This window comes from Staurois parvus, unplaced genomic scaffold (genome assembly GCF_062004578.1).
Source record: "Staurois parvus isolate SC_StPar_1 unplaced genomic scaffold, SC_StPar_1.0 ptg000054l, whole genome shotgun sequence".
NCBI lineage: Eukaryota > Metazoa > Chordata > Amphibia > Anura > Ranidae > Staurois > Staurois parvus.
Window position 1 is genome coordinate 5179099 of NW_028317850.1, and position 26206 is coordinate 5205304.

Consider the following 26206-nt stretch of genomic DNA (forward strand, 5'->3'; position numbering starts at 1 on the left):
GGAGGAATAGGGCGCCATCATTAGTCCTAATGGGAGGAATAGGGCGCCATCATTAGTCCTAATGGGAGGAATAGGGCGCCATCATTAGTCCTAATGGGAGGAATAGGGCGCCATCATTAGTCCTAATGGGAGGAATAGGGCGCCATCATTAGTCCTAATGGGAGGAATAGGGCGCCATCATTAGTCCTAATGGGAGGAATAGGGCGCCATCATTAGTCCTAATGGGAGGAATAGGGCGCCATCATTAGTCCTAATGTGAAGAATAGGGCGCCATCATTTAGTCCTAATGGGAGGAATAGGGCGCCAGCATCAGCCCTAATGGGAGGAATAGGGCGCCATCAGTAGACCTAATGGGAGGAACAGGGCGCCATCAGTTGTCTTAATGGGAGGAACAGGGCCCCATCATTAGTATTAATGGGAGCAACAGGGCCCCATCATTAGTATTAATGGGAGCAACAGGGCCCCATCATTAGTATTAATGGGAGGAATAGTGCCTCATCATTGGTGTCAGGGGGAGGAATGTTACCCCAGGAGGCCAAATAAAGTCAAGCAAGAGGCCACATTTTGGAGTCCACTGTACTAAAGAATGTTCACTTTTTAAAGTGTTCGTTAACTTTGCAAGTGGATGGTAATCTAGCTAGGTAAAAAAGTGGTATTCATGCCATAGATTCATTGGGCATATTTATAAAGCCGTAAAAGTGACATTTACCAAACATTCACTACAGGTGAATCTTTCTGCCGACTGTTTTATTATACAGTTAATGATTGGTGAATATCACATTAATTGTTTAATAAATATACCCATTGGGTATGATACACTGGTATTGGCGCATGATACACTGGTATTGGCGCATCAGCACTGTTTTCTCCGAGCCCAAACCATCAGCTGTGTGTTGAGCATGGCTGCTGGTGTGAAGGAGCCTCAAACCTTTACTTAAAGTGGCAATAAAGCTGAAAAAATTGCAAACAGGCAGGCGCTTTTTTAATATTAATTTTTATTATATGCAGTACACCTAATCCCCTGTAAGGCCCCGTTCACAAGGGTCGGATTCCATTTTTCCCCATCTTGCTGACCACTGGATCTGTCCGATGATCCAACACTGAACGGAGCGGACGGGTGACCGGTCTAACACGGACACAGCCCGCTCTGCTGTATGGGCACTCGGATGTAAACAGACTGGCTGTCTGTTTACACCTGATTGCCTTCCAGTCTGATCCGGCCAGATGGAGGGGAACAGATTCCCTTTCGTTTGTTTTTATTAGATCGGATTGGTGGTAGCCGGGTGTAAACGGTCACAAGTCCTCTTACATCCAACTCTCCATAGAGGAGAATGGAGGGTCCGACTGTAAAACAGACAGGCGGACCAGACTGGACCACTCGTGTGAAAGGTGTATAAGATGTACACAGTTGATGTTGGCTACACATGATTGAATTTACAGTACGAGTCACTATTAGGAAGGGGGGAGGGGGGTGATTGATTTTATTTTTACATTTTTTTTCCTGACATGTTGGTGTTATATCTTTCACTTGGATGTTATAAGTTGAGTAAATACAGCTGGATAAAACAAAAACTGTGTCTGTCTTCATGTCCGGCTGCAAAGCAACAAAATCTGATTATTTTAAAGGGGGTGATTCTTTTCTATGCCCACTGTAGATTTTATACAGTAAATGTAAAACTTGTTATACGAGTAATAGGCGTTACAGCATTTTGCATTTCCTCATTCGGCAGTAGAAAGCTTTGCACAGTCAGTTACCTAAACATTAACAAATCAGATGTTCCAATCAGCTTTGCAATACTAGTTCAGGACCAAATGCTTTATCGCTTCAAACCGCCTGTGGCGTAACAGGAAGCTGTGGTGCTGAAAGGACAGCCATGTGCTCCAGTTGTAGATAATATCTAAGTGACTTGTTTGCTTTCAATAGCAACAAACTTCCTTGTGCATACAAGGGGGAGGGTTATGAAAGACCATCGCATTTCCTGAGAGTTCTAACTATATTTTCCCTGTGATGAAGTGTTCTTTTTCATCAGAGTCTTAGGCCCCATGTACACGGGATACTTCTGAACGATGGAAACTGACTGCTTGAAAACGTAGGTTAAAAAACGTCTGTTTAGCTGCATTTTGTGTAACACGTTTATGCGCGTTTGCGTTTAGAAGCATTTTTTAAAGATAAGCACAGGAGAACCTCCCAAATTCCCAGAATGACTGAAAAGTGGTAAATTATTAACAATTTCAGACTGTTTCAGAGAAATACAGAGAGTAGAAGCAGACACAGAAGGATGTATTGAGATAATTAGGTGTGAGTTGCTAATTAACGTTTCTTTTGTTTCCAAGGGTGGGAAAGGTGTCTGGTGGAGGGAGTCATTAAGCTCACCTGGCAGGGGGTCTGCATGAGGAATTTGAGGTGTGAATGGTCATTAACATATCTTTTGTTTCCAAAGGTGGGAGAGGTCTGAAGTGTGAATTGGTCATTACAATGTGTGACAAGCTTGGTAGGAACATCCTGTGTTCAGTGTTTTGTCCATCTGAGTACCCTGAAAACGCTTGCATGCATTTTTCGTGATGAAAAAAGGCTCTGGACAGTATTGGGAACTGGAAGAGTTAAAAAAAATTTCAAATGCAAATGCTTATAAACACAATTTGCCGCGTTTACAAGTGTTTGAAACGCTGATAAAATTGGCTGCTGAACACAAATTTTCTGCGTTCAAAAAAATACTGTAAACTCAAATGCCTGTAAATGACATAGTGTACATGGACACATAGGAAAACATTAGGGAGAGTTGATGGGCTGCCGAAAAAAACTCTGAACAGCTCCTAAACGTGAGTTTGTCAGCTGCAATGTACATGAGCCCTTAGATTTTTATAGATTGCAGATCCTTTTTTTTAATGTTGGTATCTGAAGGCTAATAAAACAGTTTGTAGGAGACCCACATTATGGGCTCATTGTCATGTGCGCTGATGTGCATTTGTCCGCACTGGATAAACAGAGGTCACAAAACTCACCACAGTGCATTTGTGTTGTGTTAAGTTGCAGCTTTATGCCTGTTAGCATGCGTTTTTATTGTGGTGTGAACAAGGCACATAGAAAGATCTTGCAGTGACCTGCGTTGATCTGGTGCAGAAAAATGCAGCTCATTGCACATGGTGCTGAATGGGTCTCTGTATAGAGACCAGGTTGTCCTTTTATAGCCTCATAGCTGCTGCAACCTTTTTAGGGCTCATTCACATGGATAATCAGCCCCATGCAGCGTGAAGAGTCATTTATTTACTTTTCTATCCTAGCGCTGAGCTTCGTGCAGGCAGCCCATTTTAGTGAATGGTCACACATCGGCTGTATGGACTCAGCTGCACAACTGATTTTGACAGGTAAGGAGGGTCGGGTGCACCACTGTCCATTAGGGCCTATGACTTGTCACTGCAGATCTGTCAAATTCAGCTGCATAGGTGAGTTGATACAGCCAGTGTGTGCCCACTCACTAATATGGGCTGCCTGAACGCAGCTCAGTGCTAGGACAGAAAAGCAAAAAAATGGCTCTTTATGTTGTTCGGGGCTGAGTGCATGTGTGAATGAGCCCCTTCATAGAGCCCGGTCACACTGGGGCATATTGGACTGCAGTCATTTTAAAGGCACTGTGCACCTGCAATACCAGGAGAGTAAAGGAAGATTATGAAAATGGCAGCTACTAGTACAGTTTTTGTTGTATTAAATATTTATTTCTGTGTCTTCCATGGGGCTAATAAGAGAACAATGATGATATCCCAATGGTTACATCATTCCTTTTTTTTTTTTTTTAATTGATTGTTATGGTTACTGCACATTCCATATCATCATCATCATCGCACTGCCTTATTGAATGAGTCTGAATGCCCTTGTTACATACCTGTTGTTCCTTACTATGACATCATCCTCTGCAGGATTCCCCTTTTATTAAAATCGGAAGAAGTAGAAGTCAAGAGGCAGGACAGACATACAAAATCATTTTGTCCTTCAGATCTCTGAAGAAAAAGGCAAGATTTATAAAGGAATGGTATGACTAACTAGTCTGTGGTTGTGCTGCTTGGAATGTGTGAGAAATGATGAATTTAAAAAGACGAGAGGTACAATATGAAATCAAAAGTAATTTGAATTTGTGCAGAAAGATACAACTCTAATTGGAGGAATAATTTGGTTTAAACCAGATATGTACCTTTGAGACACATTGGGACGATTCAGTAAAGCGTTTGCAACACTTTCTTGGCATTTTGGTTTTATTAGAAAGTCCTGCGTCAAATTCATGAAAACCATGCAATGGGTTTCTTGCTCCATATTTCCAACATTTACACTTTAGCACTATGACAAACCCACTAAAATGGAACTTTACCCAATATGAACAGGCAAGATTTTGAATACAGAAGAGACATGCAGAAATGCTATGTCTCCTCTGCATTAAATTTATTTACCTGCCTGTCATGCGCAGCTCAGTGTAAGAATTTTGGCAATGCTGGGATGACTGAAGTCCTGTGTATGTATGGGAGTGACATCATCTCAGTCCGGCCAATGGAAACAGCTGGGAATTGATACCCAGAAGCTGCTGGGCTGAAGATGTCAGCAACTGGTGGGGAGCTCCAGGACATTGTGGCGCTGAAGAACAGGTGAGTATACTTCCACTTTAGGAAATATCGCTATGTTGGTGATAAGAAAAATGGAGGTAAAGAAGACCGCTTCCATGTTTGGAGTAAATTGAGCTGCATTTGTAGTGTTCTGTCTGAGGCAATTCTACAGCAGATTTATACACTCCTTACTGACAGATACACAAATGTGTCACAAGTTGCTCCATTTGTTGTTTGGGAGGCAGATTTCTAGTGACGGCATGCCTTTATGAATTACAGGGATTATCTCCTGATATATCTGGAGATAATAACAAAACAAACCAAAAATACCTCCTTACAATGGCCTCCTTCACACTGCTGTATTAAAGCGTACATGCATGTAAAGGATCATGTTTGCCCGCATAAGATGCACAGGATTTCCATGCATCCCCATGCAGGCAGCCCCATTCATGTCAGTTGGGATATACACCTTCACCCACATGGATCTCAACTTAGGGGCAGCAGACGCAGTGTCCACATTCCCATGCAGGCAGCCTCATTCATGGTAACTCGAAGAACATCTGTGTATCCTGTGCATGCAAATACAGCCCTTGACATGGATGTACACTTTAGTACCCCTGTGTGAATGAGGACTTAATCCCTTCGTTCTCTGTGCTTTATAAATAACCATTCCCTGCATAGTAACAAGTTCTTTTAATAGTACACCCCTCCCTTGCTCATATTTCCTGCCACCTCTTTCATTCTCTAGAGAAGCCTTTTTCGACCTTTTTACCCTCAAGAAACCCCCTAAAATCATTTTCGGGTCTTGGGGAACCCCTGCTAAAACCAGTTTGGAAGTAGGTGGGAAAAATGCCCCTTATGTTAGTGTCATGCTACTGGCTCTCTTAAGTGGCACTGGTCTCAGAACCATTCAGGCACTATCAAATGGCCAGGAAATCATCCACCGCTCAAACTCCTAGCAATCTCTCAAGGAGCCCCAGGTTTATTGGAACCCTGGTTGAGAATGGCTGGTCTAGAGCCAAATTAATAGAGGGGGAAAAAAAAACTTGTGTAAGCTCTAAGTTGGCTTAGTCAGAGCTTACACAGTACTGATTTCCCCTCCCCCCACCCCTGCTGACCACTAGTCATTCAGGCACCCGGTACTGCATTTTGTGAGGGTTGGCAGAGTGTCACCTCCCCCCCCCCCCCCCCATCTGCTTTGGTAGATGAATGAGGTGGCAGTGTAGTGGTTAATGCCCTAAGTAGGCACTTTTTTAAAAGCTGTTTTTCAAGTGCCCAGGCCATTAAAATGTTGTTTAGTTAAACAAGCAAGGCATCCTTCCTTTGTTTATGTTCAGTCTGTCTGCAGTCTTCACTGTTTAACCCTCTTGTATTGAACTGTATTGTTGCTGTATTGTCTCCCGTAATATTGTAAAGCCCTGAGCAAATTGTTGACACTATATAAATCCTGTATAATAATAGAGAGAACTAAGTCTGTAGAGGAGGGCTGAGAATACCAAGGACAGTATTTGCTGTCCCTTTTTGCATTGTTCTTTCCACATTTGTCTGCCTGGAATTGTGTAGCAAGAGAAAGATTTAGCCAAGCTCTTGCAGCTGTCTTTTTAGCAGTTCATGATCTATTTCTCCAGTAATTATAGGACTGTAAAGGCTTCATGTACATTGCTACTCCTAAATGTGAGTTTAGGAGTTTTTGGCATTTTTTTTGCCAAAGCCACTGAACTCAACTCCAATAAAAGATTTTGTCAGTGTACACATAGGCTTTTACCAGAGTTTAGGAGCAGTTAAATGTTCCTCTTCCGAACGCGATTCTTTTGGCCAAAAAAGCTTGTAAACGCATTCATTGATGTCAAGTGAAAATACCTGACCAATCAAATGAATAAACTTTCAAGTGCGAAACACGGTACCGCATTTACACGTGTTTTTGCAGCGTTTAGCGTTTTTCTGCTGCCAGGAAAGCTAAAGGTCTAGGGGAGTTCCTGTGTACATGAGGCCTAATGCAGTAAAAAAAAAAAATTCCTCTATATCTTCTGCCAGTAGGGGCCATTGATGCTACATTTCCAAAGTTGCATTTCTACACATTGCATAAAAATTGCAGCCTGTGGTAGTTTTCATTGCACTGCAACGCAATGCAATAATACAAACTAGTCTCATTGGAAATCATAGCTTGGGAATGCATTTGAACGAGCTCTAAATCTAAGTTGTATGTCTAGCAGGTGCTTTTCTTGTCATTTTTAGTGTTGGTCTGCAAACATACGTATTTGCAAAGTTGCTTGGTATTTCTGAGTATAAAAAGAAGCTAATGACCCTGATTTATCAATCTGTGATAGCACCTAAAGTGATATTAGGGTATATTCAATATTCCAGTGCAGTCCCACTGCATGGACAAGGCAGAATGTCTTGTCTCCTATGTGCCTGGTTCACATCATTGCATTGAGGTGAGGTGCAGGCATGGCGCTCTGGTAAATTTTACTGCATGCAGAACTTTATATCAGTGCAGCATGGTTAGGGGCAATCCACTGCCTATCACTGCTCGGCTAGAAATGGAGCTTTATGGGATGTCTTTATGACATCCCAATAATGTCTGTTTAAAGAAAAAAAGAAACAGTCCAATTCGCCAAGCTCAAATCTACACTATATTGCCAAAAGTATTGGGACACAACTCCAAATCATTGGATTCAGGTATTCCAATCACCTCCATGGCTACAAGTGTATAAAATCAAGCACCTAGGCATGAAGACTGCTTCTAAAAACATTTGTGAAAGATCGAGTCGCTCTCAGGAGCTCAATGAATTCAAGCGTGGTACCGTGATAGGTTGCCACCTGTGCAACTCAGCCACAAAGTGGTAGGCCACGTAAAATGACAGAGCGGAGTCAGCACATGCTGAAGGGCACAGTGCGTAGAAGTCGCCAACTGTCTGCAGAGTCAATAGCTAAAGACCTCCAAACTTCATGTGGCCTTCAGATTAGCACAACCGTGCATAGAGCGCTTCATGGAATGGGTTTCCATGGCCAAGCAGCTGCATCCAAGCCTTACATCACCAAGTGAAATGCAAAGTGTCGGATGCAGTGGTGTAAACCATGCCACCACTGGACAGCAGTGGAGACATGTTCTTTGGAGTGACAAATCACGCTTATCTGGCAATCCGATAGACGTGTTTTGGGTTTGACGGTTGCCAGGAGAATGGTACTTGCCTGACTGCATTGTGCCAAGTGTAATGTTTGGTGGGGGATTATGGTGTGGGGTTATTTTTCAGGGGTTGGGCTTGGCCCCTTAGTTCTAGTGAAGGAAACTCTTAAGGTGCCAGCATACCAAGACATTTCGGACAATTTCATGCTCCCAACTTTGTGGGAACAGTTTGGGGATGGCCCCTTCCTGTTCCAACCTGACTGTGTGCCAAGCAGGGTCCATAAAGACATTGGTGAGCGAGTTTGTGCAGGCCAGTCAAGTTTCTCCACCCCAGAGTCCTGACCTCAACCCAATAGTACACCTTTGGGATGAAATAGAGCTGATTCTGCGAGCCAGGCCTTCTCGTCCGATATCAGTGCCTGACCTCACAAATGCGCTTCTGGAAGAATGGTCAAACATTCTAATTGACACACTCCTAAACCTTGTGGACAGCCTTCCCAGAACAGTTGAAGTTGTTATAGCTGCAAAGAGTGAAGCAATTCAATATTGAACCCTATGGACTAAGACTGGGATGCCATTAAAGTTATGTGTACGTGTAAAGGCAGGCGTCCTAATACTTTTGGCAATATAGTGTATCTTCACTGTGCTGATCTCAGCTAGTGTGAAACAACCCTTTACAATTTATCTATTTGACAATTGAATTAGATGCGTTTAAGTGCCTGGTGAGGATGACCAAGTCATAAGTTGACCCTTGACATAGACTTGCAGATGGCCACACAAATATGCCTTTTATTGAATAAACTGTCCTGTGCATTACTATTTTGACTGGCCTGGTGTCCTTCAACACCAGGAAACTGAGGGCATCTTGCTGGAGAAGAGGCATTGTGAGTGACAGTTCTGGAGAGGACTTCTGTTACTACTGATAGGGAACCATAATACATTTTTTAAAACACATGATATATATGTACTGTATATGCATACTTTTTTTTTTATCGTGTGTGTGTGTGTATGTATGTATATATATATATAGATAGCCTGATTATCCTTCAGACAGTTTGAGATATTATTATAGCACTGATAGTAGGATTTTTTGCAGCAGTTTTTCTTTCTGCCTATGCCATTTTGATCTTTCTACACCAGTGTGCATCTTCTAGAACAGCCTTTCTCAAACTATTTAACATGTAGAAACCCTTGAAATAGCATTTTGCCTATATTTACAGCTTACAGTACATTAGTATGGTGGGCAGTGAGAGGAATGCCTTTTACATTTGTGGTCATTGGGAGAATCCCTCCTTTACAGATGGCTAAATATCATTGGTGTCAGTGGTTACTGATCAGAAAAGCAGAAATCTCTTTCCCAATGAGCCCTTAGTAACCTCTGAAGGAACCCTGGTTGAAAACCCTGTTCTAGGTGGTTGGTGTATTAGAGGGGGGCTATCACTAAGTAGTCCCTTTTTTTTTTTTTTTTTTTCTCTTTTTTTTCTCTCTCCAAACTTGGCCCTTTGAAGACACCATCAAGAGAAGTAGAGAGGATGTGACTATGATGATATCACATTTCTGATGGGCTTCTTTGAGGCAAGATTGGGTGCCTAGTCACTGCCCCATGTCATGTATGTCATGACAGGAGAGTTCAGGCGTATACATGGAACTTCGGTCTTAGTTTGGAAATATCCTCCTAAAATCTGCATGCATTGTTTTCTGTTGTTGACTTTTTCCGTATTTGTGAATTTATGCAATGAAATAGCTCAGTGTTTGGTTGCCCTTCCTCATGCTCTGGTTTTGTTTTGTTTTTTCATCATATTTCTTGATTCTCCTCCTTACTGAATGAATAACACAAGAATATCCAGTTATTATAAATAAAATCCTGTATTTTATGGTTTACATGCCAAATTCCTTGTGTAATGAGAGAACATCACATGATTTCAGCATGACCAAATATCCACCTTTGGGGCAGTGTTTGCCGAAGTTGTGCTCACCCTGGAATACTACGGAGATTTTCCATTAGCTCAGAATGTTAATGGTGTCAGGAATGTCATATAAAAGAGAAGTATAATAGACCATGGTAACTGGGGGGTGTCCCACTAATGCCTGCAGTTATATACATGTACTTTTGTATGAATTGGTATAGCGTACAAGGGAAACTTATGGTTTGGGGTCAGTTGTTTGTGTATAAGTCTTTTGGAACTCATATAAGTGTGTATGTATTTATGTATAGTGCTTGTATGTACAATGCCTTGTAAAAGTATTCATACCCCTTGAAATTTTCCACATTTTGTCATGTTACAACCAAAAACATAAATTTATTTTGTTGGGATTTTATGTGATAGACCAACACAAAATGTGGTAAATTTTAAGGGTATGAATACTTTTTCAAGGCACTGTATGTACAGTATATGCACATGCTGTGTCACGTTTACAATAAAAATGCCCCACCTGCCATCTCGCAGTATTCTCCGATGCATATGCTCAACTCTGCTTGCAGCTCTGGGCTGGTCTCTGTGTGCTGGAATGAAAGCCTCCTGTGCTAGTGTAGGAGTGACGTCATCGTGCACCATCCAATGAAGATGGCCAAAAACTGGCACACAGAAGAACACGCGGGCACCAGCGAGGAACTATTGGAAAGGGAAGTTTTTACATATTTCTATGAATAAGGGTTTGGGTACCAAGGGAAGTGTAATGGTTTTGCTATCTGACCTGTAATTCTAGTTCTGTCCCCGGTAAAGGTACATGCAGCCTACAATATGACTGCTGAGTGTATTTATTGTGTTCTCCCTGACACACATTACTGTAGTGAACTAGTTTAACATGAGTGTGTACATGGCCTAAATGTTTAACCTTCCATCAGTGATTTTGATACTGGTCTCCAGATTTGTCCTGAAAGCTTGCATTATGATATTGCTTTTTTTTTCTCATAATTTGATTAAAGGGTAAGGTCTCCATTTCACAAAAAACGAAATGTGAACTATCTCCATGTATCCTGGCCTCCCCTCCGGACCCCAATCCACTTAGCACCCCTGATGCCCTGTGCTGTCAGTTTAGCAGTCAATACACTGTCATTCACAGCCCCGGAGTGAGTATCTATCCTAATGCGTGCAGTGGCAAGTGCTCATTGGTCACAGCAGCCATGTGATCTTGCTGACCAATGAGAAGCACATCTGTGGCTTCTTCTTTTAGTAAGGTGTCTCACAAGATGAAGCATTTCTGATTGGTCAGCACAATGGATACACATTCCTGGTCTGTGTATAGTGGTGTTTGGACTGCTTTACTAGCAGCACAGGGCATCACAGTGCTATTTTCAGAGGGGTCAGGAGGGGTGGACAGGATATTTCCTCTTAGTTCACTTTTTTTCATTTTTCGTGAAAAGATAAATTTGCCATTTAGGCCTATGCAAAAAAAAAAAAAAAACATTCCTGAATGCATAAAAATGTAAAGTAATTTGTGGACATGAAAAGTACTTTTTATATGCGAGAAACATATGTGAAAGTGGCTCAAATAAGAACTGCTTGAATCTGTTGTATGTGTTGGAACTGTTAAAGTGTATCTAAATGCAAAGCCAAAATGTAATATATTGTATAATTACTACTTCTTGGTGTGGTAGCTGCATTCATTTTTTTTTTTTTCAAGCTTCCTCTGCTCCATTTTCACCTGTTAATATTGCAGATAACATGTTTCCTGTCCCTGGGTGGCTACTCCACTCCTCCAGTGTTACTATGGAGGTCATGGTTGTCAGCCTCGGCTGCTTCCCTGATATGGAGTACAAACATGCTCATATGTACATGTTCATATCTCTTCATCTCCATTACATTGGGCAGGGTAGCTGGAAGTTTACAGAAGATAGCTAGGAAGGAATATATTCTGTGCAGTTCACAGGAAGTGACAAGGAAAAGGCATTTCTGGCAGGATCTAGATGTATTTTCTGTATTTACTGAAAATATTCTTGCTTTGGAAAAAAGAAAACTAATGCAGCCACCACACCCAAGGACTGTAAACTGCAATATATTAAATTTTTGTTCTTTGATTTAGTTATCCTTTTTTCCCACCCAGTGACCCTTTAAACTGATTGGAACATCCGGGGGGATGGCAAGGATCAGCGATCCACAGTGGTCACATGATTGGAAGCTGCCAAATTTTAGCCCGAACTGAGAGCAGCCTTCGATCGCTCGGTCTTTGTGCTGGGAGCGCACTGAGCGTGCTGCGTGCACATAAATATAGTCTGCCCAGCGACACACGTGTGTTAAATGATCTTGAGGGGTTAGCAAATCTATGACAAGGCCTTGGTGAACTAGGTACGGGAATTCCTAATTGGGCCGTTACACAAGAAAAGTGTTGCAAACGCTTTATTGAATTCCCCCCCCCCCCCCCCCGAGGAATGTGTTGTTGTCTAGTATGTTGCGTTTTAAAAACTTCAGTATGATGTGATTAGCCCCCCACCCACCCACATACAGACAGAATGTTCTTTCTTTTTAATTTGTATTTGTTGTTTCCAAATTGCAATAAACTTGAGTTTGGTTGGGATGTGGCGTGGGCGCTCATGGAGGAGGCTGCACGCTGGAGGAATAAAGGGCAGTGTTGCTAAGCTTGTCAAAGGAAAATCATTTGATCAGTCAGCAAGACCACATGACAAACAGCTGAGAGGAATTAGATGGACTTTTCAGTGAGAATGGCTTTTGTAAGCGCCTCAGTGCTTCCTGCGGACTCCAATCAGATGCTCTTTATATGATAGTTTTTGCTTCTATTTTTTTCTCCAGCAACACAGAGTTCACATTTTGGGTGCTGATATGTGGAATGAATAAGGTGATCTGAACAGCTGTGTCTACCTGAGCCTTCAGACGGAGAAAAGAGCACATTTCTTCAGAGCAAGGTATGGTCACCTTCTTGGGTTTGTGTTTTTGCCAGTTTCTTTCAATTGATTTGTTGTTCTATCTTCTCAAACTGAAAACTCCATCTATGGGTGACTTGTCAATTATCTGCGGTCAGTGAAAAGGCAGCCATAGATGGATCAAATCTCGACCATTTCTGTAGGAACCGGCTGAGATTCGATCAATGTAAGGGTAACTTGTTGTCCCCAAGTTGATCCATTGATTGACTTGGGTACAACCAGCCTGTCAGATTTTTTACATGCGACATACTGCCTGCAGCTATAGTCTCAAGCAGTAATCATTCTGTTCTGCTGGAAAGGAACGGAGTTTGGAGGAGGCTGAGAGCTACCCACTGGCAAAACGCAATATTGCTGCGGGAGGGATTGGATTAATGGGCGAATTGAGCAATTTTCTGTCCTGCAGCCCGTGGTTGCAAGAAAGAAAATCGAATCATATATTGCTTCCCTAAGGCTACTTTCACAGGCAGATCTGATTCATGTCATTCTATGATTATTATTATTATTATACAGGATTTATATAGCGCCAACAGTTTGCTCAGCGCTTTACAATATAACGGGAGACAATACAGCAACAATACAGTTCAATACAAGAGGGTTAGGAAGGCCTGATCCTGGGAGCTTACAATGTAAGACGGAGGAGCTGGCAGGCAAATGTAAATGGATGTGTGTCTGTTTACATCTGACTACCTCCGAGTTCGTCTAGCTCTGAAAAAAACCCCAGAAAAGGTCTGCATGATGGATTGGAGGTAAAAGGATGTCCCCACATAGATAGTAGGTCCATTAAAGGATTCGTTCACCTTTAGGGGCATGTTACCTCCTGCCACTAGAGCTCTTCTTTCTAAGACAGTGGATGGAGGTTCTTCTCCCCACACCCATTGTCACAATCCAATAACAGTGTGTCCATGCTGGGCTCCGCCCACATGTCCATGTCCTTCATTCATTCACAGTTTTCATGTGAATGAATAGACTACAAGTACCCCCTGCATTTGCGGTAGACAGCCTGTAGTTCTCAATGAACTGTAAGGGTGCTGGTGAGTGCTTTTCTAGTTCATTGATTCTTCCTACCATTCAGTAAATGCCTGCCCCTATGGGAGGTATGGGCAGACAGCTGACTGAGAGTCTGCAGGATCCTGGCATTGCACCCACGATCTGCTGATCTTGAGTGCAATGCTTTACAGGCTGCAATGTAAAAAAAAAATAAATGTACAATTTCTTACCTGCAAAAAGATGTATGTTTCTTCGGCTCCAATTCAGAAGCGGGTCTGTAAATGAATCACATGCTGATCGGAACAGATGCCCCCCATGTGAAAGGGCTCTAAAAAGAAAAACAAATGCAGCTCTCTGTGTGCGTTTCACATAGGTTTTCACTATGATCACCTAGGACAATGTTTCAGGATATATGTATGTGGTGTACACATTAGGGCTAGTCTGCATGGGAGATGCATTAAGGTCAGTTTCAAAGTAGTTTGTGCTTTGTTTCAACTTGGTCTGTCTTGATATTGTCCTTATGTAGTCCCATGCTTGACAGGATGGAGATTAGAAGAAGGGACAGCATTATAAGTCAAGCAGGCTATGCACAGCTCAGGCATGACCTCAACAGTCTGCTGTTGCTCCTCTATTATCAAATCACAGGCAGGGGCAGGTCCATGACCAGTTTGTATTTCTTTTTATTCTGTGGAAGCTGTGCCCAAAAATCAAGAAGATGGGAAATGATTTGTCACCAGTGTTTGTGGTCTCTCTCTGCAGCTAATTTTTTTTTCTCCTTGTTCTGAGTGGTGTCTCTATATGGCAGTGACCAAAAAGGTGGACGAGTAAAGCAGCCCATAGATTATACAATTTTCTTTCCTCCCACCATGGTTGGAAGGAAAGAAAACAGTTTGATTCTCCCATCAACACAGACTGTGTTGATGGGAGAATCCCTCCCGCAGTGGTATTGTATTCTGCTGATGGGAAGCCTTCCCTAACGGCAGAACACAATGATCACTTCCGGCTGCTGTAGCTGCTGGCAGTGATCGTATGAAAAAAAATCCGGCAAGTTGGTTGTACTGAAATCGGTCTATGGATCTACTTCAGTTCACTTGCCTGCCCATAGGTAAATGGAATCTCAGCTGGTCCCTGCTGAAGTGGCTGAAATTTGATCTCTCTATGGCCAATGTAAGGCTTTGTTGCCCCATGTCAGTCCCACCCTGATGAATAGTGAATGGAGACACTGGTGACTGGTGGGGAAAATGGTCAGGAAGCAGCAGGAGAGGTGGATAAGCCCAGATCCATAGAATGAAGGAGCAGGGACATATTTGATCTTCAGGTCTCCTGATACAGCTTCCTTATCTATAGGCCATCTGTAGGGAGTCATGAGGACAGGAACCTGGCTTTGCTGTCTAGCAAATGTGAATGGAAAAAAAGCAAAATTTTGTTTGCATAGTTACATTGATCCTTGTTCGATCAATGTAAGTATGTATATCTAATAATGGAGACATTGTTGTGAAAGTTGGAAATCACTGTAGTAGTCGCCGCTACTAGAGTGATCGCCACTATCTTTTGGGTATTGTGTTGAGTGGCTTTTCTTCTTCACAGTGACTGCACAGGCCGCTTGCTCAGCACTGCTTCCATTCACAGACAAACTTGTATTTTTCAATGAATTTAGGGCATTCTCTGATTGGAAGAGGGGGAGGTCATGACATCACCGCTCCGCCTCTCCACTCTCAGAACCCAGAAGATCGATGCGTGGGCTACTAGACTGATTCGCATCTTCCCTAGCAATTGCTTGAGGATAAGATAGCATACTTACATTGGTCCAAGCTGGCCCTATGCAATATAAATCATACCTAGACGTCATCTTTAAGGCTGGCTGAGCAGAATTACAGTCCTTTGGGCTGATAAAATAGTTCACACATATGTATTTAGATTAGAGTTTTGCTGTAAACTAATAGCTCACATACAGTTGTGACCAAAATTATTCAACCCCCACTGAAATTGAGTGTTTTGGCCAGTTTGACATTGCTTTTGATCATTCAGTCATCTTGCTTACATTTACATTAAAGAGGCACTTGTAGGTCAGACAAATATAACATAACAGTTATAATGAAATAACCACAAATGTCTTTTCTGTGCTCACAGCATTATCAGTTTTATTCAACCCCCAAGTGACATTCAATCTTAGTACTTAGTACAGCATCCTTTTACAGTTATAACAGCTTTTAAACGTGAAGCATAGCTTGACACAAGTGTCTTGCAGCGATCTACGGGTATCTTCGCCCATTCTTCATGGGCAAAGGCCTCCAGTTCAGTCACATTCTTAGGCTTGCGCACTGCAACTGCTTTCTTTAAGTCCCACCAGAGGTTCTCAATCGGATTTAAGTCTGGTGACTGCGATGGCCACTCCAAAATGTTCCAGCCTTTCCTCTGCAACCATGCTCTAGTGGACTTGGAGGTATGCTTGGGATCATTGTCCTGTTGAAAGGTCCAACGTCTCCCAAGCCTCAGGTGTGTGACGGACTGCATCACGTTTCCATCCAATATCTCCTGGTACTGAAGAGAATTCATGGTACCTTGCACACGCTGAAGCTTCCCTGTACCTGCAGAAGCAAAACAGCCCCAAAGCATGATTGACCCTCCACCATGCTTCACAGTAGGCAAGGTGTTCTTTTCATCATAGGCCTTGTTCTTCCTCCTCCAAACATAGCGTTGATCCATGGGCCCAAACAGTTCTAATTTTGTTTCATCAGTCCACAGAACACTATCCCACAACTTTTGTGGTTTGTCCACATGGCTTTTGGCATACTGCAGTCGACTCTTCTTATTCTTTGGAGACAGCAAGGGGGTACGCCTGGGAGTTCTGGCACGGAGGCCTTCATTACGCAGTGTGCGTCTTATTGTCTGGGCTGAAACTTCTGTACCCACATCTGACAAATCTTTTCTCAGTTCCTCAGCAGTCACACGGGGACTTCTCTCCACTCTACGCTTCAGGTAGCGCACAGCAGTCGAAGTCAGCATCTTCTTTCTGCCACGACCAGGTAGCGTTTCAACAGTGCCCTTTGCCTTGAATTTGCGAATGATGCTTCCTAAGGTGTCTCTTGGTATGTTTAACATCTTTGCAATCTTCTTATAGCCATTGCCCTTCCTGTGAAGAGAAATCACCTCTTCTCTTGTCTTCCTGGACCATTCTCTTGCCTTCACCATGTTTGTAACCACACCAGTAAATGTCTAGAAGGAGCTGAGTATCACAGTCATTTTAAAGCTGCCTAATTGGTGCTTATTATGCTTGATTGCTGCTCGGTGACATCCACAGGTGTTTTCAATACCTGATGGAAAGCACCTGTATGAACCTCTGTTCTTCAGAGTGGTAGTCTTTAAGGGGTTGAATAATTGTGGCAATGAAGAAACCACATAAGAACCATTTACTACTGTATTACATAAACAATTGATGTCATTTTAGTTGCATTTGGGTAGTTACAACGTCCTTGTAGGATTTGATTCTGAATACAATTCCAAATGTACACTATAGTCCCTAAACCCCTTTACAGCATTGGGGGTTGAATAATTTTGGTCACAACTGTATAATATAAAACTGAAATTTATTTTTTCAACAAAATCTTGTAAAGCAAAAGTCATAATACAATCATTTACAGTGGGGCAAAAAGGTATTTAGTCAGCCACCAATTGTGCAAGTTCTCCCACTTAAAAAGATGAGAGGCCTGTAATTGGCATCATAGGTAGACCTCAACTATGAGAGACAAAATGAGAAAAAAAATCCAGACAAACACATTGGCTGATTTGGAAAGAATTTATTTGCAAATTATGGTGGAAAATAAGTATTTGGTCACCTACAAACAAGCAAGATTTCTGGCTCTCACAGACCTGTACCTTCTTCTTTAGGAGGCTCCTCTGTCCTGCACCCATTACCTGTATCAATGGCACCTGTTTGAGGTTGTGGACAGGTGTCTTTTATACCGATAAGTTCAAACAGTCACACTCCAAACTCCACTATGGTGAAGACTAAAGAGCTGTCGAAGGACACCAGAAACAAAATTGTAGACCTGCACCAGGCTGGAAAGACTAAATACTTTTTTGCCCCACTGTATATAAAAAATGCTGGCAAGAAAGCATGTCATGCCTTATTGATTTGGATGGCAGGCCTCCCCCAGGGGATTCTAGTTTGGGACAGTTCCTTTTTGCATGCTGTCATTGAAATAATCTCCCTGTCATCATGTTGTATTCATTATATGAAAGTAAGCAGATCACATTGTGTGTGTTTTTGTTTTTTATTCTATTCTAGTGCAGTTGCAATATTTCTGTTAAAAGTCAAAACTATTTAGCAGCAAAGTAGCAGATGTAAATTGTTGATCATCCTTCCTCAGAAAATAAACAATAAATAAAATTGGTGACAAGGACCATAAAGGAAAACAGCCACTTGTGACCCTAAACAATATTTTTTATTCTCCAAAAATAATCCATACACATCACCTACATAATGGCCCTGTAATCTATTTTTCATTAAACTGTGATTTTAATGTTTCTTCTTCTTGTAACGTCCTCCTTGAACTCCCAAACCTCTCATTTTTCCTCTGTTTACAATGTGCAATGCACATTAGCGGCATTCATGTTCACTGTTCTATGCACATTACAGAAACCATAGTCCATATTCTGTCTTGGGAGGAGCAGGAGAGGGTGGCTACATTCCTACATACAGTGGGATCATGGAGATTAAGCGTAGCCACCCTCTAACAGGAAGTCAGATCACAGCAGAAAACAAAGGAGTTTGGAGGAGGCTGAGAGCAAAAGAAGGAAGTCTTCTGAGTTAATAATACATACTTTGATAGATTTTTTTCTTTAACCGGAGTCTAGTATGACTTTTGAGAATATTAATTTTCATGACAATCTTCATTTTTAGATAAGTGTTTTTACTAGAGCCTTTACACAGCTATTAAAAAACTGATTATGATATGTGGTTATTACGTAATAATCATATTCAGTATATAAGTAAAGCAGACCAAGCTGCAAATACTGTCAGCACTGCTCTGAACATTACATAGCAGGGACTTTTAGATGTTAGAACAGACTAAGGGCTCATTTAGGCTCCATGCACACTAGCATTTTTTAAGATCCTAGAAGCTATCTATTATCAGCATTTTTTTTCTGCTCCTAGAAGCTAAATAGTGTTCTATTATGTGCCCATATACACTACTTAAGGTTTTTAGCATTTTCTAAGCTTCAGCATCTTGGAGCAGAGAAAAAATAGTTTTTTGTAGAGTTTTTTGGAGCCTTTTTCCAGCAGGCAAAAAGCTAAATGCTCCTAACCGCTTTTTTTCTAGCTTTTTGCTTTTTTCCTCTACATGCATTGTAAAAATGCTAATAAAACGCAAATGTTCCTAAACACTTCTGAACGCTGCTAAAAAACACTATCCACAGCGTTTTCTATCCAGCATTTTTCACAGCCTTTTTTGAGCTTAAATTAAACACCAGTGTGCATGGAGCCTAACACCACAATGTCAGGGTTGAGAGCGCAGTTCCACTTGCATGTTTACAAGCATTTATAATGCATTTGCATTGCGTTTGCTGTGCATTCTTATGCTGGCAATACATGGATTGAAATTCAGCCACTTCAGCAGGGACAGGCCAAATTTCGATCCATGCATGGGCTATCTGGTTGTACACAAGTTCATCTATCGTTTGATTTTGTACAACCATCTTGTCAGGTTTTTCCCAAACAATCACTGCCGCTCTAGCAGGCAACACTGATCATTGTACTCTACCAACAGGAAAGGCTTCCTGCTGCCAGACTACAATAGCTCAGCAGGAAGGGTTTTTGCTCATTTTTTTTTTTTTCGTTCAACCAACTGAACAAAAAAAAAGAAAAATTGTGTGTCTTCTTTGCTGAATTTTATTTACAGGTGGTTTCTTGTATGTGCATTCTTACTGCATTTTTTTGTCTGCATCTGGTGTAAACAAGCCCTAAGCCAAACCAAATTTACATGTTTTTTTTCCTGTTTAGTTTATTTTGTGCCATTTCCATGTTACAGTATGTATACTCTTTCTTTTACAAAGAATTTTATTATAGAATAGGAAACAGCAGAGAATCAGTCAAAAACAGATGCAATGACCAGCAGGAATATAGCATAGAAAGGATTCGATGAGTAATACAAAATATGTACTGATGAGAAGACATGAAAATAAACTGCGTACACAAGTGCCGTGTATATGTGTGTGTGTGTGTGTGTGTGTGTGTGTGTGTGTATATATATATAGTAAAATTGTTACTGTATCAGCATACAGAATGCGAGAAGAATAGGAGATGGAGCAGTATGTATACTCTTTCATAGATGTTGTTGCTGCTATTTTTTTTAATCTCTTTCCTTGTACAGGAATAGAAAGCTCTAAGCCATTGATGTCAGCCTGCTTGAATCGCAGGGTTTTGGTGTGGGAATAGGCTAGTAAAGTCTGGTTTGCTGCCAAGTTGTATTATGGGAGGAATACAGAGGAGCTGTCTGGGGTATGAATTCCACAACCATGTGACCTAATGCCACTTGCCTTCAGTTATCCTTCTGTTAATTCTATAGTAAATCTCAGGATTATTATTTAACGCTTAAAATTAAAGTTGGGAACCCAAAGACAGAGCTATAAATATAAACTGCAGTTTTTTTTTTTAATAAATAACTGAGCCCAACTAAGCAACTTGTCATGGGCCCTGATCAATCTCAATAAGAGGGGCGTAAGGCTGACTTTTGAGTATTTTCAACGCTGTCCTCACCCAGGCCTTGCTTGTCTTCAGGTCCTCGGTCTGTTTACATTGGAAGGATGGGTGTGATTCCTTGTTGCTTTGCAGCCGGCTCCCTACTGCACATGTGAATGGTCCTGTAGTGTTTTGGTATCTGTGATATGTCCCAGAAGGCTGCAGGCAAAGGGGGGGGGGGGGGGTTGGCTGAACTTGCTCTTGAATTGCCTAGGTGAGCTGAGCAGAAGCCGGAGCAGGTACGTATCAAAATTAGGTACCCTTACCCTTTTGGGAGAGATTGTGCTTTAAAGTGCTATTACAGGGATAAAAACTGACAGGGGTTATAATCCTTGCTTTCTTCATCCAATATAAAAAAATGTTTTGAATTCTTTCTTTAAACTCGGTAGCTGCATTTTGTTTCCTTTTTGCATATTTTTAACTTTTTTTTTTTTTTTTTTTTAACCTGGTGATCCTGTGAGGAAGTCTATTCACTTTCAACTTCCATTAATAGACCAAGCTGACCAGAAAAAGTGACACTAAGAGGGTTGAAAAAACATTTAACACTGACAGCGGTGCTTATATTGGTCAGTGTTTTATTTATGCAACACTTTTATTCTAAAAAGGGGAAAAGAAAACAGTTTCCTGTAACTGCTAAAAAAAAAAAAAAAAAAAAGTATCCGCTGGAGTTTGGCTTTATTTTGTTAGTCAAGTCTATCTAAATCCTCTTGCATCCAACACTACCCTCTCCTCAGATGCTGCTGTCCAAAGGTGTCTCCTTTGCTCCTCCATCCAGAGTGTAGATACCCTAAGCAGGAAATGTGTTCCTGGCTGTATCACCTAGTGAAAATAAAGGAAAAAAGCCTACAAACAGAAAACAAATGCAGCTACCACATTTGAGGATTACTAAGCTGAATATAGACTATATTTTTGTATTTGGGTTTAATACTGCTTTAAGTTTTCATCTTGATCTTCCATAAATTGGAGTATTTGGAGTATACATTTTAGAATGTGGTGGTTTTTTTTTTTTTTTTTTGAGGTTTCTTCCAAACCAATTCCTCCAATAAACCTCTCCATGTCACTTGCTGATGAGTCCGATAAGTATACCTTGAGATAAGATAAACTGCAGTGATTAGATTATCAAGGAGTCACAAAGTCTGTTGTTAGCCCAGTGAGGCAGACCTTCCTTATTACTGTATGTTAGTCCTGTTCTTATAATTACCTACTGTGAGCTGTACCTATTTTCACTGTTCTTGTGTTAAGTGGTTAATGATGACTTTTTTTAACTCCCCTATAGTCAGCCATAGATGGATCGAAATTCAGCGGAATCAGCAGGGTCCAGCCAAACTTCGATCCATGTATGGGTTGGCTGGTTGTACTGAAGTCAATTTATTGATCAACTTCAATACAACCAGCCTGTCCTTCTTCTCTTTTTTTTTTTTTTTTTTTTATTACTTATGGCATAATACAATAGTGCAGCGGGAGGGATTCCCTCATCAACGCTGACTGAGTTGATGGGGGAATTGAGTGATTTTCTTTCCTTCAACCAGTGGTTGAAGAAAAGCAAATTGAATTATGTATGGTCAGCTTAATGGTTCAGCAGAGACTGGCTGAGATTCGAACCATGTATGGGCAGGCTGACTGAACCCAAGTTGATCGATCAACTTGGGTACAGCCAGCCTGATGGATTTTACATATGATTATTGCTAGTGGATGGTATAGCTGCCCGTACCCCAGTTGATCGATCAACTTGGGTACAACCAGCCTGATGGATTTTACATATGATTATTGCTAGCGGCTGGTATAGCCTCTAACAATCACTGTGTTCTCTTGGCAGGGACGGCTCTCCCCCCTAACCCTTCCCAGCAGGAGAATACAATGTCTGTGCATGAGGGATTCCCCTTTCAACACTGTGTTGATGGGGGAATCAAGCAAATTTCCTTCCTGCAGCCCATGGTTGCAGAAAATAAATTTGCTCTGTGTATGGCCTGCCTAAGTTACAATATTTTAGAGCTTTTCCTACTTTGTGGTTGTAGAGAAGTGTGTTGCTATGTTTGGGTATGTGCCAGTGGTTCACGTACAGGAAGCATGTTACATCACCAGGAAATCACACCATGAAAAGTGTAGATGAACCATCACCTAACATTTCCTCATGTCCTGATGCTTGTTTATCAGAAATAACCATGGCAAGAATATCTCCCTGAGATAATGTGATTCAAAATCATCAGAAGAGCTGAAAATCTGAAATGCAATTTACAAACTGATAGTGGGACACATCGTAGGTGTTGAGTTACTAAAAGTGGAGAGTGCAAAATTTGGTGCAGCTCTGCATAGAAACCAATCAGCTTCCAGGTTTTATTGTCAAAGCTTAAGTGAAGATGAAGAAGGTAGACTCTGATTGGATACCATGCACAGTTGCTCCAGATTTTGCACTCTCCAGTTTTAGTAAATCAACCCCCATGTTGTATTAGAAATACAATGCTTGATTATTTCTCCTTTTTGGTTTTCTTTGTTTACCTTCTATGATTTATGGTAAAATAGTACAAAAAACAAGAAAACTGAAGTACAGTTTGAAACAACCAATCAGATTTCAGCAATTTGAAGTCAAATTATATACTTTGGCTGCCTGGTTACTTAGTACTTTGACCTGCATTATTGAATAAGCCTGTATCTCCATTGGGTTTTCATTGGTTGCTTGGCCCCCAGGTGAAGTTATATGAAAACATATTTATTTTCCCTTGGCGTGGCTTTCAAATTTATTCTGGCTTCAGAAAGCCTTTCTTGACATCTGTGTATGCCTTCCAGTAAAACTGCGAAAGTAGTTTAATCAGACCTACGCAGCAAGCATTCCCAGCAGAGCTAAGCTGGGTATACACTGGACACATTTTGGGTGGCTCCTGCTGAACTGGCCAAAATTAATTTTATGGGTAACCCTGTTGGCACCCTCCTATCTGACATCCTTCAACTGAAAAATCAAACCTGGTCGGTTGGGTAGAAAATTTTCAGCTGCACAGTGGCTGCAGAATAAAATTACAAATCTGTCCATCCATGTTGTGTAGCATAATTGGCGAAACTTGTTAGATTTTTTCTTTTAGCCTGCTGCCTAGTAAACAATTATAGTGTATGCAACAAATCTATATGGAAATATATTCATTTCCGAATGAGTCAGCAAACGTGTGTGTATGTGTATGTATGCATGTATGTATGTGTGTATGTATATGTGTGTGTGTGTGTGTGTGTATATGTGTATATGTGTGTATATATATATATATATATATATATATATATATATATATATATATATTACACACCGGGGACATGACCTTAAACTAACTGGAGGGAAGTTCAAAACTAATCTCAGAAAGTATTATTTTACTGAAAGAGTAGTTGTAGCGTGGAATAAACTTCCAGCAGAGGTAGTGAGCCAGTCAACAGTAAATAGATTCAAGCATGCTTGGGACAAGCATAGATCTATACTCAGACAAATGGTTAACAAAACCAAAAAAATAAACTCATAAAAATAAAACAAACAGGCAAACTCGACAGACCACTCTGTATTTTTCTGCTTTCACTTTTCTATGTTTACGCGCACACACACACACACACACACTATAGAAAAGAGTCACCCCCACATTATACAATAATCACATTTTGTTGCTTTGCAGCCTGAAATGAAGGCACACAGTTTTTGTTTTATCCAGCTGTATTTACTCATCGCAATTTATAACATACAAGTGAAAGATATGACCCCAACATATGAGAAAACAATTTGAAAAAATTCAAAACGGAATCACTGAGTTGGAAAAAGGATTACCCCCTTGTGTCAGTATTTTGTTGAACCACCATTTGTTTTTATTCCAGCCTTTAGACTGTTGATATAGGTCTCTACTAACTTTGTAATATTTGCCCACTCTTCTTTGCAGAACTGCTCAAGTTCAGTTAAATTTGATGGAGACCATTTGTGGACTGCAGTCTTCAAGTCATTCCACAAATTTTCAATGGGATTTAAGTCTGGGCTCTGACTAGGTCATGCAAGGAAATTCACCTTTTTCTCCTTCAGCCACTGTGTGGTCATTCTCTGCTGTGTGCTTTGGGTCATTGTCATGTTGGAAGGTAAACCTTTTTCCCGTTGACAACTTTCTGGCAGAGAGCAGCAGATTTTCCTCAAGAATTTGACGGTATTTTTGCCGTCAATTTTTGCTTCTATCCTGACAAGTGCTCCAGTCCTTGCTGCAGAGAACCCCCCCCCATAACAGAATATTACCACCTCCATGCTTTATTGTATGAATGGTGTTTTTTGGATGGTGAGCTGTACTGGATTTCTACCAGACATATGATTTACTGTTGAGGCCAAATAATTACATTTTTTCCTTTTTTTGAGGAGTGGCTTTTTTCTTGCAACCCTCCCATACAAGCCCCATTTGTGGAGAATTTGTGATATTGTTGTCACATGCACACAATGACCACTCTTTGTCATAAATTCCTGGAACTGCTTCAGAGTTGCTGTAGGCCTTTTGGTAGCCTCTCTGACCAGTTTCATCCTGGCTCTTTCATCCAGTTTTTGAGTGACGTCTTGATCCAGGGAGGGTCTGTGTTGTACCAAATGCCTTCCACTTCCAAATAATAGACTTCACTGTGCTTCTAGGCATTGATAAAGCCTTTGAAATTTGTTTTTGTAGCCATCTCCTGACTTGTGCCTGTCCACAACTTTACAGTGTAGTGCAACCAAATATATAAGTGATCAAACAAATAAAATGTCCAATTCTCCATGTGATTGAGTCTCAAAATTCAAAATATACAATAAAAGTCTTCGAATCTTCTTTACAGATTAGCTGCTCACCTGAGAAAAATGACCATTGCGCCAACAGTAAATAAGAAGGGCTTTCCCTTTAAGGGCAAATAATATCAAGCTTGTTGGTGGTTTCTTCCCTTGTTTCTGCCGTTGATATGATATAGTATGCATCGCTCATGCAGAGACACAAGAAAGACAGCCCATAGTGTGTACCAATAGTAAAACTTTTACTGTATTTGTGAACAATACTGTGGTCTAGCTTGATCTAGAAACAAAGGCCTTGTTCAGCTTAGAAGCATGGTCAGGGAAGACCATGAATGTAGCTCATTTTTCTCTGTAGTAGAAGCAGAAAAATGGTTTATCTCAGAACACAGCTGAGTCTAACGTGTCTCTGGATGAGCGATGCATACTATATCATAGCGGAGGGAGGAAAACCGCCGACGAGCTTGATCTTATTTGCCCTTAAAGGGAAAGCACTTCTGACCTACAGTTGGTGAAATGGTCATTTTTCTGAGCTGAGCGGCTAATCTGTGTGATGGTTTGGCACAGTGGTGGCAATGAAGCTTCGAAGACTTTTTTTTTTATTGTATATTTGAATTTTGGTAATTATTCTTGTGGAGAATTGCTGGACACTTTATTTATTTGATCACTTATATAATTAGTTGCGCTACACTGTTATATTTGTTTGTTGAGGGTTATGCGGAAGACCTTGAGTGTATAGCAGAGCATCCATTTTCATTAGGTATTTTTTATTTGTTAAGATACACTATATCATTTGTTGTTTTGATGGCGCAGATTAATTTCCACTGATATGTCCACAACTTTATCCCAGAGATCTTTTGACAGTGCCTTGCCTCCCATAGTTGATTGTTTGCTTCAGTTGCACTACCAGGGACTGAAATGCTCCAGGAAGGGTCTTTTCATGCTGAGCTAAACAAAATGACCAAAGCTAATCACAGTTGAATGTCAAATGGCTTTGTGTGCCATTGAGAAGGTGATTAGCTACACCTGATTGAGTTTACAAATAATTTTTAGGAGGGGGTGATCTTTTCACCTCAGTGATTCTGTTTTTGAATTTTTTTTTTTTTTTACATTTTTTTTCCTGACATG

The 26206-nt window shown here is 41.0% G+C and overlaps 1 protein-coding gene across 5 annotated transcripts in view; it reads left to right on the plus strand.

The window, feature by feature from the left end:
• The window catches only part of RAB27A (RAB27A, member RAS oncogene family), a 115706-nt gene that overhangs the window by 10119 nt on the left and 79381 nt on the right, over positions 1-26206 (plus strand). For 2 of the 5 annotated variants that reach the window (XM_089668031.1, XM_089668010.1), the window contains exon 2: positions 12466-12578. The exons of 1 other annotated variant lie outside the window; for it this stretch is intronic. The gene's annotated coding sequence lies outside the window, so the exon portion shown is untranslated. Of the gene's footprint in view, positions 1-2043; positions 2091-3915; positions 4029-12465; positions 12579-26206 lie in introns of those variants that run through there. 2 more of the 5 variants (XM_089668014.1, XM_089668021.1) reach the window with 2 other exon arrangements.